Source organism: Mobula hypostoma, chromosome 26 (genome assembly GCF_963921235.1).
Source record: "Mobula hypostoma chromosome 26, sMobHyp1.1, whole genome shotgun sequence".
NCBI lineage: Eukaryota > Metazoa > Chordata > Chondrichthyes > Myliobatiformes > Myliobatidae > Mobula > Mobula hypostoma.
The window spans coordinates 34,251,163-34,265,226 of NC_086122.1; the positions used below are offsets into that span (position 1 = coordinate 34,251,163).

General features: G+C 42.2%; 1 protein-coding gene across 9 annotated transcripts in view; it reads left to right on the top strand.

Moving 5' to 3' along the window:
- Positions 1-14,064, top strand: part of LOC134338178 (ribosomal protein S6 kinase 2 alpha) — a 255,579-nt gene that overhangs the window by 173,198 nt on the left and 68,317 nt on the right. The gene's annotated exons all lie outside the window — the stretch shown is intronic.

The following is a 14,064-nucleotide window of genomic DNA, read 5'->3' on the forward strand; positions in this document are numbered from 1 at the left end:
CCCATAAGAAAATGAACCTCAGGGTTGTGTATGGTGACATATATGTACTTTGATAATAAATCTACTTTGAACTTTTGCACTTTGAAGGTGAGAGAGTTGTGCCAAAGACACTGAAAGCTAGCATGCAGAATTACATTCCTCAACTTGCTGATTTGTCGTTGCTCAATATCATACAGAGCGGGTCGCACAACATCTGCAGCAAAGTTAAGCCTTTGCCATTTTGATCTATTCAAAAGGATAGGTAAAATATCTCAAAATAAGTGAAAATACTGCAGGACGAGCAATATCACTGGAGAGAGAAGCAGAATTAATGCTTCAAGTCAAAACTAGGAAAGAGAGAAAATGGTTAGTTTTAAAATAGAGAGGGAGGAGGAAAGGTTAATAGGTCAAAGGGATATCTTGTAAGGGTGTGGTTACCCATAAGTGAATATTTGTCCTGGATGTTGCAATGTGCTGACAGAAGATGAAGATAAAATTGCCTGTCTCCCAGTTAAATTCTGTAATATATTTCTCTAAGAACAATCACTGATGGACTCCACAAATTCACCTTCCATGGTACCTCACTGGGTTGGGTGTGGGGGCGGGGGGTGGAGAAAATCGCAAATGAAAAGAGCAGATGAATAGCAGAAACTATTGACCAATTAGCTTACATCTGTTACTGGCAAGTTGCTGGGAGGCCATAATCAAAAAATAAATTGTTATTTGGAGAACCTAATGGAAAGCAAACCAAATCAATATTGTTTTAAGAAACAAAAGTAATCTGTCAATAATCCTTAAAGAATTCTTTGAAGATGCAAGAAACATAGTAAATAGAGGTGAACCTATAGATATAGTGTAAATTTGGATTTTGAGAAGGCATATAAATTGCCACCAAAAGCAAAGCACATATAGCATTGGAGTTGAGTGGAGGAATGTTTAATCATGGATTGAAGACCGATTTTCACACGTATTACATAGGGTAGGTGTAAATGGATCTTTTTTTTGATTGGAAAGATGGTAACAAGTGTAATGCCCCAAGGATCAGTTTGTTCATATGACGTGGGCGATCATGGTCTTCCCATGACCATGATTGTTCTGGGCAAATTTTGCCACAGAAGTGGTTTGCCATTGCCACCTTCTGGGCAGTGTCTTTACAAGATGGGTGACCCCAGTCATTATCAATACTCTTCAGAGATTGTCTGGTCGCTTAACCAGGACTTGTGACATGCACCAGCTGCTCACACGACTATCCACCAGCTGGTCCCATGGCTTCATGTGACCTTGATCGGGGGTTGCTACACCTTCCCCAAGGGTGGCCTGCAGGCTGATGGAGGGAAGGAGCACTTTCTGCCTCCTTTGGTAGAGACACATCGCCACTCAGCCACCTGGAAGGATCGGTACTTGGCCAATTATTTATTATCTGTGTTAATGATCTCAAAGTAGGTAGAATGCGACTATTCATGTTTATTGATGATACAAAGATAGATGGCAAGATAGATTGCAAAGAGAATGTCTAGACTCGGCAGCAGGATTATTGATAGGATGAATGAATACTTCGGCAAATGGAAATCAATGAAGAAAGCTGACGTAATGCACCCCAGCAAGAGGAACGATAGCGTAGTGGTTAGCACAACACTTTACAGTACCAGCGATCAGGGTTCAATTCCTATCGCTGTCTTAAGGAGTTTGTGCGTTCTCCCTGACCCCATGTGTGTTTCCTCTGGGTGCTCTGGTTTCCTCCCACAGTCCAAAAACAAAACGGTTGGTGGGTTAATTAGTCATTGCAAATAGTCTCGTGATTAGGCTAAGGTTAAATCAGGGGATTGCTAGACAGCACAGCTCAAAGGGCTGAAAGGCCTACTCTGAGCTACATCTCAATAAATAAATAAATCAAAAGGGAGACATTAAGCTAAGTACAGAGAGACTGAAGTACAGAGGTGATCTGGATGTTGTGTATAACATATACAAATTAGCATGCAGTCATATTAAAAATTAAAAAAGGTAAATTACGTATAGGCTTCTATTTGCAGGGTGATGGAGTTTTAAAATAAATGATTGTTACAGTTGTGCAGGTTATAGGTGAGAGTTGGAATCATGCATACAATTTTAATGTTTAGTTATCAGTACGGTACCATAGGCCCTTCTGGTCCTTTGAGTCACACTGCCCCAGTAACCCCGACAAACCCGATTAACCCTAGCCCAAACATGGGACAATTTACAATGACTGGTTAACCTGTCCGGTACATCTTTGGACTGTGGGAGGAAACCAGAGCACCCGGAGAAAACCCACACATTCCACGGGGAGGACGTAGAGTGTTTCCTCTGCTCCAGCGAGGTGCTGGTCGGAATGGGCCGCGCCTCCAAGCTTTCCGGCACCATAGCAGGCCGCGGGTCTCCGGGAACGTGGTGGGCCTTGGACCAGGCCTCACTGGTCGGGTCCAGGTGCGGTCCGGAGTTGAAGAAGCAATTCTGGCACGGTGATCTCCAGCTGGGTCAGTAGCTTCGCCAGGGTGTTGTTGATCTTGCTAGATGTAGCAGATTGGAGGTTTAGAAGGGTGTCTCGGTTATAGGATAGTGTAGAGGGCAGTTTGCTTGGGAGAGCACACACTGAGTCATCAGATACTGGCGCCATCTTGAAAGTAAAAAATAACTCTAAATTATGTAAGGGTGTTGGAATTGAGCTCTGGAACACCACGAGCTGCGATCGTGTCGGGCTAACTGCTACGCACCATGGCGCCCAGTTTTGTTCCAACCATGTAAGAAAGGATATGCTAACCTTGGAGGCTATCAAAAAAGCATTCACTTGGATAACAATGGGGATGGCCGTGCCACTGTCTCACAAACGATGAAAGAAAAATAAGACCTGTAGTTTAAGTTTAGAAAATTAAGGGTTTTTTTCTAAAGCACAAGATCCTAACATGACATGATATGATAGATGTTGAAATATTTTCCCTAATGAAAGAGTCTCAAATGGTGAAATTAAGGGAATGGTCATGGAAAACTAAGGAATTTTTCTCAGGTAATGGTAGGTCACTAGAATTCTCAGTCCTATGGGTTTTTGAGGCCAGATCACTGGAATTACTGAAAGAAGGAATAAATATTTTTTTGAAATATTGAGGGTAAGATGAAACTGACATAGAAAAGGAGTTGGGGACTGGGACAGATCAGCCATGATCATATTGATGGCTGGGCAACCTTGAGGAGGCAGGTTGCCGATTCCTGTTCCTATTTTCTTCTGTTCTTAAGTCTTAGCTTGGTTTACTGTTGTAACTTTTGGTGTAGTTTCTGTAACCAAGTTATATATTTATGCCTTCCCAGTTCAATTTATTCAGTAAAGTTGCTTTAGATATCTGAAACTAAAATATTATTTTTACTGTTCTCTGAAGGCCCACTAACCCTTCCCTCCTACAAAACCTCCCATTGACTCATTACGCAATGCTAGAACCAAAATATCATGTTCCCTTATTGCTTACTCATTTAAGAAAAAAGGAATCTGTTGTCCCCACCCTCCATGAATCTTCATTATCCATGCTATCATTCCTTACTAGGTTTGCTTGGTCTACTTTTATAGCAGCTAAACTTATTAGATGCCCCTCCAATTCCATGCTTTATTCTAAGTTTTATTAATTTATTTAGCGATGCCGTACAGAGCACGTCCTTCTGTCCCCGACTGCCCCGATTTTAACTCTAGCCTAATCACGGGACAATTTACATTGACCAATTAACCCACGTAGTATGTCTTTGAACTGCGGGAGGAAACCAGAGGACCAGGGGAAACTCTCACATTCCGTGGGGAGGACAGACTCCTTACAGAGGATGCAGGAATTGAACTCTGAACTCTGATGTCCCGAGCTGTAATAACATTGCGCTAACGGCTACGTGACAACGTATGTATTTTGCCTGGTGGGTATACTGGGTAGGCAGCCACTTTTACTTTACAGATGATTCTCCTCCCATACTAACTGAGCTAATCCAAAGGTTCCCACGTTTTTTTAATGCTGTGGACCCCTACCATTAACCAAGAAGCCTGTGGACCCCGGGTTGGGAACCCCTGAATCCATTTACATTGTCTCTTATTCCTCTGTCCCTTGGGTCTTTACCTCGCTCCCTTCAATCTTAGGTTACACTATTTGACTAGTTAGTTTTGCATCCTTCTTCCCACTGGGTAAAAAGAAGCATTTCTTCTGACTTTCATTTGGATTTATGGTGACAAATATAAATGAACAGGGCGATCTTTGTTTATAGAGAGTGGTGGGTGCATGGCAGATAAATTAGGGGTGTTTAAGAAACTCGTAGGCATATTTGTGATAGAAAAATGGAGGGCTATGTTGGAGGGAAGGGATAGATTAATCTTGGAAAAATTGGCATAACATCGTGGGCTGATGGGACTGTGCTGTGCTTTGATGTTCTATCTTCTAATCCAATAATCTCTATGAAGAGTTACATTTGGGTTCACTGGGGAAGTTATTTTGATCCATGGACTGCTGAAGGTAAAACCTATAATATTCAAGATTCCTCAGTAGAAAGTAGGAAAAGCAGTTTCCTGGTTTATCCCCGTAATTGAACAAAATGACCTCTTTAGTCAGCAGTCCAGCTGCTCTGTAACTTCTGATAAAAATACATGTGACTTTCTGCCTGTGATTAAAATCTTCTTTCATTTCTGTGTTCATTTCATTTGCATACTCGTCTATCCCCAATCACTAAGTTCACAAGTTTTGCTCTGAAAAGGGTTGTGGGATTTGCTGACCACCTTGTGAAACACCATTTCCTCAGCAAAGGCCGTTTTGAACTTCTGGTCCACTCCCACTTGGATTTTCCATTCCACTCCCACTTGGATCAGTGCCTTTGGCTGGTGAAGTTACTCGGAAGGTTGGCCTTCAGCCCTATTAATTTGCCCCGTGGCTCTTCCTGATGATGGAAGTTGTTTCATGTTCCTTTATCCCCTTGATTGCCTATCATTACTGAAATGCTTTCCATGTCTTCTATTGTGAACCTTAATCTAAATAACGATTTAGAATCTTTGCCAACGTTATAATTCCCATTGTCTAGTTTTGATTTAGCAAGAAGCAGGATATTCCATTTCCTCTGGGAGGAAGAGCATTAATGACTCTTCAAATCTGGTCCAGCATTCAATAAGATTATGGCTTGTCTGGTTTTAGCTCTGTCACCATGTTTCTGCTCTCATCCAAAGCCCTTTTTACTCCCTTGTACTTCAAATTTCTGTTGGCTTCTGCCTTGACTCCACCTCCACACTTCTTTGCATTAAGACTTCCAAAGAGGCGCTACCCACTGAATGGGTGGACTATATCCTCTTAAGAAACATTTATTTTATTTACTCTTTTTGAACACTTGAAAGTCAGGTGTTCATCCCTGGGCGTCTGCATCTTGGAGGATCTGTCCTGGCCCCAACACATTGAGGCAGTCATGAAGAAGGCATGTCAGCAACTGTACATCATTGGGAGTTTGAGGAGATCTGTTTGCCACCAAAGACTGTGGCAAATTTTTACAAAGGTACTGTGGAGAGTGTTCTGACTGGTTACATCACCATCTGGTATGGAGGCTCCAATGTGCAGGCTTTGAAAGAGGCTGTGGATACAACCAAGCCGTCTCCCTCATGGGCAAAACGTTCCCCAGTGCTGAGGACATCTTCAAAAGGCAGTGCCTCAAGAAGGTGGCATTTACCATGAAGTACCCTCGCCATCCAGGACATGGCCTCTTCTCATTACTTCCATCAGAGAAGACCCATACTCAGCGTTTCAGGAACAGCTTGTTCTAGTTTACAATGAGTTGTAAAGAGGTCCTGATCAATTAGTGAGATGGGCTGAAGAATGGCAAATGGATTTCAATTTAGATAAGTTTGTATTTTGGACCCTCAGGCCAGGGTAGTACTTATACATTGAGTTTCAGGGCACTGACAGCTATTCAAAGTTTTCAAAAAGTTCAAAACGTGTATTGTGGTATAAGTGCTGTGGAATGGGGGGCCTAGCAGTATTAGTGCACACCCACACAAGTATACATGGTGGTGAAGAAGTTTAGATTAGATTAGATTATGAGGACACACAGTCCTCTTTTATTGTCATTTAGTAATGCATGCGTTAAGAAATGATACAATGTTTTTTTAGAATGATATCACAGAAACACATGACAAACCAAGACTGAAAAACTGACAAAGCCGCATAATTGTAACATATAGTTTACAACAGTGCAAAGCAATACCGTAATTTGATAAGAACAGACCATGGGCACGGTAAAGTCTCAAAAGTCTCTCGAAAGTCCCATCATCTCACACAGATAGTAAGCCTCCAGCACCGCAAACTTGCTGATGCAGCATCCCGGAAGCATCCGACCACAGTCTGACTCCGAGTCCGTCTGAAAACTCCGAGCCTCCGACTAGCTCTCTGACACCGAGCACCATCTCTGCCGAGCGCTTTGACCCTGGCCCCGGCAATAGGCAAGGCCGAGGATTTGGGGCCTTCCCCTCCGGAGATTCTCGATCACACAGTAGCAGCGGCAGCAAAGCAGGCATTTCAGAAGTTTCTCCAGGTGTTCCTCCGTGCTCTCACATCTGTCTCTGTCATATCAGGATTGTGCACGGCATCCTACTTCACAGATATGATATTTGTGTTTAATATGCTGGCCCCCATCAGTCAGGACATAATTTTTAGGGGTAGGGAGATGAAGTTGGAGTTCTTTAAGTCACTGGTGAGTCTGCATTTGAGGATCAACCTGTTATAGGAAAGGCCCCATTATCAAGCTGAATAAGGTTCATGAGATTTTCGAGGGTACTGCCTGGACTGGAGCCCCTCCGTTGTAGCAAGTGGTTCGCCATGCTGGATCTTCACTCTCTGGAAGGAGAGGTGACCTCATGGAAGTTCATAAAAATCATGAGGGGTATGGACAAGGTTGATGGTCATCAAATACAAAGTGCTGGGGTCACTCAGCAGATCAGGCCGTATCTGTGGAAGGGAATAAATAGTTAGATCTGTCATCGGAAGCTGCCTTCCTCTCCAATCCTAATGAAAGGTCCCTGATGAACCCTCCCATTTTTGTTCCGTTTTATCCTTCCACAGTGTCAAATATTCCTGAATGTTCAGTTCCTGGACTTGGTTACCTTGTAGGAACGTCTCTGTGATGACTGTTACATCCAACTTATTTATTCCTATTTGTGCTGTTAACTCATCCATCTTGTATTGAATGATGCATGCACAAAGATAAGGTCCTTTTATCTTTTTTCTTATCATTTTTCCTTTCTCTGTCTCTATAGCCCCTGCACTCTATGCTCGATCTCTTTCTTGTGCACTCTGCTTTTTTGTTAATTCCTGTTTTCTTTCATTATTGCCATTCTGTGTTTGTGACCTCTGCTGGTAAGGGGGTTTGAGTATTAACTCGTTGATATACAAGAGGCAGGGTTCAATTCTTAACGATATACGATGTAAAATGCTGAGTTTGAGTCTTCGGAGTTACTATTATATGGCTTTACTCTTGGATAAGTTAATGGTAAGTACATAGTTACATAAAACTCCATTGATTTGTAATCACTTTGTTCAGAAATCCCAATAGATCAGCATTTGGCACACCAGCCCTAGTTTCTGCAGACCGCCCCCCCCCCCCCATGTTCACTGGGACCAGGGATGCATCTGTTCTCTTTAGACTTGCTGGATTCACTGGAATCTTTATGCCATTGTTTAAGGTTTATTGATTATGAAATTGTCTAACGTCCAGAAAGAAGTGAATTAAAGGTTTGTTGGGCTATAGATAGGAGTGGCATTAAGGTGTTTGAAAACTCTGCCTGCCTGACAGTGCCAGATTAGACCATAAGACATAGGAGCAGAATTAGGCCATTCAGCCCATTTAGTCTGCTCTGTCGTTTCATCATGGCTGCATTATTATCCCCCTCAACCCCATTCTCCTGCCTTCTCCCTGTAACATTTGATGCCCTGGCCAGTCAAGAATCGATCAATCTCCACCTTGAATATACCCAGTGACATGACCTGCACAGCTGTCTGTGGCAATGAATTCCACAGATTCGCCACCCTCTGGCTAAAGACATTCCTTCTCATCTCTGTTCTAAAGGGATGTTCTTCTATACCGAGACTGTGCACTCTGGTACTAGTCTCCCCACCCCAGGAAACATCCTCTCCACATCCACTCTGTCTAGGCCTGTCAAGATTCAATAGGTTTCAGTGAGATTCCCCCGCTAAACTCCAGTGAATACAGACCTAGAGCCAACAAATTCTCATTTGTAAACACCTTCATTCTCATGATCCTCCTCTGGACCCTGTCCAATGCCAGTGCGTCTTTTCTTAGAGAAGTGGCCAAAAACTGCTCATTTTTGGATTACAAACAGTCCTGAGTTAGTCCTGACGAAGGGTCTCGGCCTGAAATGTCGACTGTACCTCTTCCTAGAGATGCTGCCTGGCCTGCTGCGTTCACCAGCAACTTTGATGTGTGTTGCTCATTTTTGGATTTTTTTTTAAACAGGTCTGCTGTTAGTTCATGCATTGTAGGCAAATTCCAGGCTGGTTTCATCTTTTCAACTGACGAACATTTGTATGGGCAACAGTCAAGGTGTTCAGTGAACTCTGTTGAAGTGTGTATGTGGGTTCCTGCATGGAATTGAATCTCATTCAGTTGTATGGTCCCGGTCACTTGGTTATCATCTAAGATCACTCTCTGGTTCTCAAGTTTTAAGGAACCGTGAATCGAGCAGAGAACTGCTGGTTGCAGAACTGTACTCAAGCTGTTTTCAGTGAGGTTAAGAGTTTTAAAAGAATATTTGTAGAGTTTGTAATTTAGAATTTATGAATTCCTGATTATTTCACAGTATTCATCTGTGCTGATGTTGAAGCTTTATATGGTACTGGTGAGGCCTCACTTGGTGTTTTGTGCCCCTTATGTACTGACATTGGAGAGAGGGTTCAAAGAGGTTCACAAAAATGATACCGGGATTGAAAGACTTATTGATGAAGAGCGTTCAGTGGCTCTGGACCTGTGCTTACTGGAATTCAGAAGAACGAGGGGGGATCTTGTTGAAATCTATCGAAAGTTGAAAGGTCCTGATAGAGTCGACATAGAAAGGATGTGTCCCACGGTAGGGAAGTCTAAGACCAGGGGACACAGCGTCAGAATAGAGGGGCATCCTTTTAGAACGGAGATGAGGAGGAATTTCTTTAGCCAGAACTATGAATCTGTGGAATTTGTTGCCTCAGGCAGCTGTGGAGACCAAATCATTGGGTATATTTGAAGCAGAGGTTGATAGGTTCTTAACTAGTCAGGGCATGAAGGAGTACAAAGGTTGGGGCTGAGAAGGAAATGGATTAGCAGACTCAGTGGGCCAGAGGGCATAATTCTGCTCCTAAATCTTATGGTCTTACTGAAGTTCAAAATGTAGCTTACTGACTGGTGAGTATATTTTATTTACTTTAACTGAAGCATTCAACTGTTCCACAGTCCAAGTCAGCTTGGGTGTAATGGTACTTTTGTTTCATTTGTGTTGAACAATCATTGCCGCAATGTTCGTCATGATTCCTTCCTCCTCCCCTACCTTTCATCCTCCAACCTTAGCAGATAATTTGCAAGTATCTGATTCGGTGACAATCTGCTACTGTCCAAGGGAAATCAAATGTCCCTTTTCACATTTGACTAACAGAACTTCCAACATAGTTTCACTAAGTCTATAAATAATAAACTGTCATAGTTTAAAAAGCCTGTGTTGTAAATCTATACATCAACGTTCAAGGTAAATGTATTATCAAAGGGTCATCATATACAACCCTGAGATACGTTTTCTTGCAGGCATACCCAATAAATACAATAAGCGTAATAGAATCAATGAAAGAATGTGTCAAATGATGGGCAACCAGTATGCAAACAACAAATTACGCAAATACAAAAAGAAAGAAAAAGAAGTAATATTAATAATAATAATAAATAGTCAAGAAAGATTGAGAACATGAGCTGAAGAAGCCTTGAAAGTGAGTCCACAGGTTGTGGGACCAGTTCAGTGACGGGGTGAGTGAAGTTATCTGCTCTGGTTCAAGAGCCTGATGGTTGAAAGGGGATATATTTTAAATAAGCAGATTAGGAAGGAAGTGGGACGTTATGGTCTCACTTGCCAGCTATTATTAACATTGATATCATCTGAAGACACTAAGAGCATTTGTATTCTTGAAATATTGAGCTCTGGAGTAAGGTTATCAGATGTATTTCCTTCCATCTTGTAGTTCTGATGCTTATCCTCGAACTATGAGATTTTCAACATGTATAGCCCGTCTGCTGTTAGGCAAAGGTATGAGATGTTAAAACGCCATTGAATTCTACTGTATTTTGGAATAAACATAGATGATTGCCATTGGAAAGATCTCCCTGGATTTGTGAATTTCTCAATAGTGCATGTTGATTAATTTCAGTATGTTATTGAATACCAGCGGTAGTTCTCCATATCAACCAACTTCATTAAAACCTGTATGGATGAGTGTGTGCCCACAAAGACTTACTGTACATTCCCAAACCAAAAGCCGTGGATGAACCAGGAGGTATGTCGTCTGCTGAAGGCTGGATCTGTGGCATCAAGAGACAATTTCAAATGAGGTTAGAGGCAACATCGGTTGCACGGCAACTCTGGCAGGGTCTGCAAGACATTACTTCCTACAAAGCGAAACCCAATAGCATGAATGGCAGCGATGTTTCACTACCAGATGAACTCAATGCCTTCTATGCATGCTTTGAAGGAGAGAACACAACTACAGCTGTGAAGATCCCTGCTGCACCTGATGACCCTGTGACCTCCATCTCAGAGGCTGATGTTAGGTTGTTTTTAAAGAGAGTGAACCCTCTCTTTGGGGGAAAGTTCCCAATGGAGTACCTAATAAGGCCTGAAAACCTGTGCCAACCAACTAGCAGGAGTATTCAAGGACACTTTCAACCTCTCACTGCTATGGGCGAAGTTCCTGCCTGCTTCAAAAAGGCAACAATTATACCAGTGCCTAAGAAGTATAATGTGGGCTGCCTTAATGACTGTCATATAGTAGCACTCACATCAACAGTGATGAAATGGTTTGAGAAGTTGGTTATGACTAGACTGAACTCCTGCCTCAGCAAGGACCTGGACCCATTGCAATTTGCCTATCGGCGTAATAGGTCAACGACAGACGCAATCTCAATAGCTCTCCACACAGCTTTAGACCACCTGGACAACACAAACACCTACATCAGGATGCTGTTTATCAACTATAGCTCAGCATTTAATACCATCATTGCCACAATCCTGATTGAGAAGGTGCAGAATCTGGGCCTCTGTACCTCCCTCTGCAATTGGATTTTTGACTTCCTAACTGGAAGACCACAATCTGTGCAAATTGGTGATAACATATCCTCCTCACTGACGATCAACACTGGTGCACCTCAGGTGTGTGTGCTTAGCTCACTGCTCTACTCTCTATAAACACATGACTGTGTGGCTAGGCATAGCTCAAATACCATCTATAAATTTGCTGATGATACAAATAGTGTTGGTAGAATCTGGAATCTGGAACTCAACATCAATAGACGAAAGAGCTGATTGTGGACTTCAGGAAGGGTAAGACGAAGGAACACATACCAATCCTCACAGAGGGATCAGAAGTGGAGAGAGTGAGCAGCTTCAAGTTCCTGGGTGTCAAGATCGCTGAGGATCTAACCTGGTCCCAACATATCGATGTAGTTGTAAAGAAGGCAAGACAGCAGCTATACTTTATTAGGAGTTTGAAGAGATTTGGCATGTCAACAAATACACTCAAAAACTTCTATAGATGTACCGTGGAGAGCATTCTGACAGGCTGCATCACTGTCTGGTATGGAGGGGCTACTGCACGGGACCGAAAGAAGCTGCAGAAGGTTGTAAATCTAGTCAGCTCCATCTTGGGTACAATCCTACAAAGTACCCAGGACATCTTCAGGGAGCAGTGTCTCAGAAAGGCAGTGTCCATTATTAAGGACTTCCAGCACCCAGGGCATGCCCTTTTCTCACTGTTACCATCAGGTAGGAGGTGTACAGAAGCCTGAAGGCACACACTCAGCGATTCAGGAACAGCTTCTCCCCCTCCGCCATCCGATTCCTAAATGGACATTGAATCTTTGGACACCACCTCACTTTTTTTTAATGTACAGTATTTCTGTTTTTGCATATTTTTAAATCTATTCTATATGTAATTGATTTACTTGTTTTTTAAAATTTTTTATTTATTTTCTTTTCTCTGCTAGATTATGTATTGCATTGAACTGCGGCAGCTAAGTTAACAAATTTCATGTCACATGCCAGTGATAATAAACCTGATTCTGATTGTCTTCAGCTCCATGGCTGTGCAATGGTCATTCTTTGCAAAAGCTTTTTCCCTGCAAAGATCTAAACTGCCTGCCTGTGGTTACTTTCTCAAGGATGGGTGACCACAAGGGCGTACAGTATTGTCTGTTTTCCACATGATTGTTAATGGCCAAGACTTCTATTGCTTGACATTGGGTTGCATGCTTTGTCATGAGAGGGAAAGAAAAACATAAACCTGATCATAGCTTCTGGTATGCTAGGAGTACAGTACTGTGTAGAAGTATGAGGGAGAGGGAGGTGTGTGTGTGTATGTATATATCTAGATCTGTCTATCTATCTATATCTATATAGATATATATATAGCAGAGAAGGAGTGCCAGGGCAGGGGGTAGTGCGGGAGCATCCACAGAAAGAACAAAGTTCTGAATTATAAAATTATGAAGGTCTTGGCCCCCTTATCTAAGGCAGCACGGTAGTATAGTAGTTAGCACAATGGTTTACAGTGTCGTTGACCGGGGTTCAATTCCCGCTGCTGCCTGTCATTCTCCCTGTGACTGCCTGGGTTTTCTCTGTGTGCTCTGATTTCCTCCCGCAGTTCAAGGCTTATTGGTGATTGTGAATTGTCCTGCGATTAGGATTAAATGGGGGGATTGCTGGGCAACGTGGCTCAAAGGACTGAAAAGGCCTATTCCATGCTGTATCTCAATAAATAAAGAAAGAAGGGCGGGAGAAAAGGATGTGCTGTCATTGGAGAGGGTTCACAGGAGATTCACAAAAATGATTCTGGGATTGAAAGGCATATTAGATGAAGGGTGTTTGATAGCTCTGGGCCTCTACTCACTGGCTCTGGGCTCGTACTTGCTGGAATTTACAAGAATGAGGGGGGATTTCATTGAAACCTATCATATGTTGAAAGACTAAACAGTGTGGATGTGGAGAAGGTGTTTCCTATAGTTGGGGAGTCTAGGACCAGGGGCACAGCCTCAGAATAGAGGGTATCCATTTAGAAAGGAGAAGAGGAATTTTATTAGCCAGAGGGTGGTGAACCTGTGGAATTTGTTACTACTGCCGGCTGTGGAAGCCAGGGTATTGGGTGTACTTAAGGTGGAAGTTGTTAGGTTTTTGATAAGTCAGAGGTGAATGATTACAGGGAGAAGGCAGGAGAATGTGGTTGAGAGAGAAAATGGATCAGCCATGATGAAATGGCGAAGCGGATTCAATGGGTTGAATCGTCTTAATTCTGCTCTAATATCTTATGGTGTAAAGTTACGGAGTTGGCATTTTGGTTTGAAGAGCTTTCATTGTCAACAACATTTATACAATGTTAATATTATTTCAGATTTCAGCATCTGCAGGCTTTAAATTATAAATGGTCTTCATTTGATGTCTGAACAATTAAACTAGTGATGCCTTTTTATGTATTTTATAAATTATGTCATGTGAGCTAAAAGTTTGGGAAGATATGAGAAGCTTGGGGAAGAAAGTTCAATATTTATGACATCAGTTGATTGTGTTGTGATGCAGTGAATTCCCTGTGTGGTTTGTACTATTTAACCATTGCTTGAGTTATGGATTATACTACATAAGAAGGCAGACTATGACTAAGGAATTAAGAAGCTATACTAGAACTTGGGAGATATGTGAAATGGTAATATGGATGCAAAGTCTTAATTAGAAGAAAATATTTAAATCTTTAATAGTAGTAAACTAGTTTTGGTGGAGACTGAACTATATCTGGGAATAACATCAAACTTAAGATCAAATCATCCATCGAAGGGCAAGAA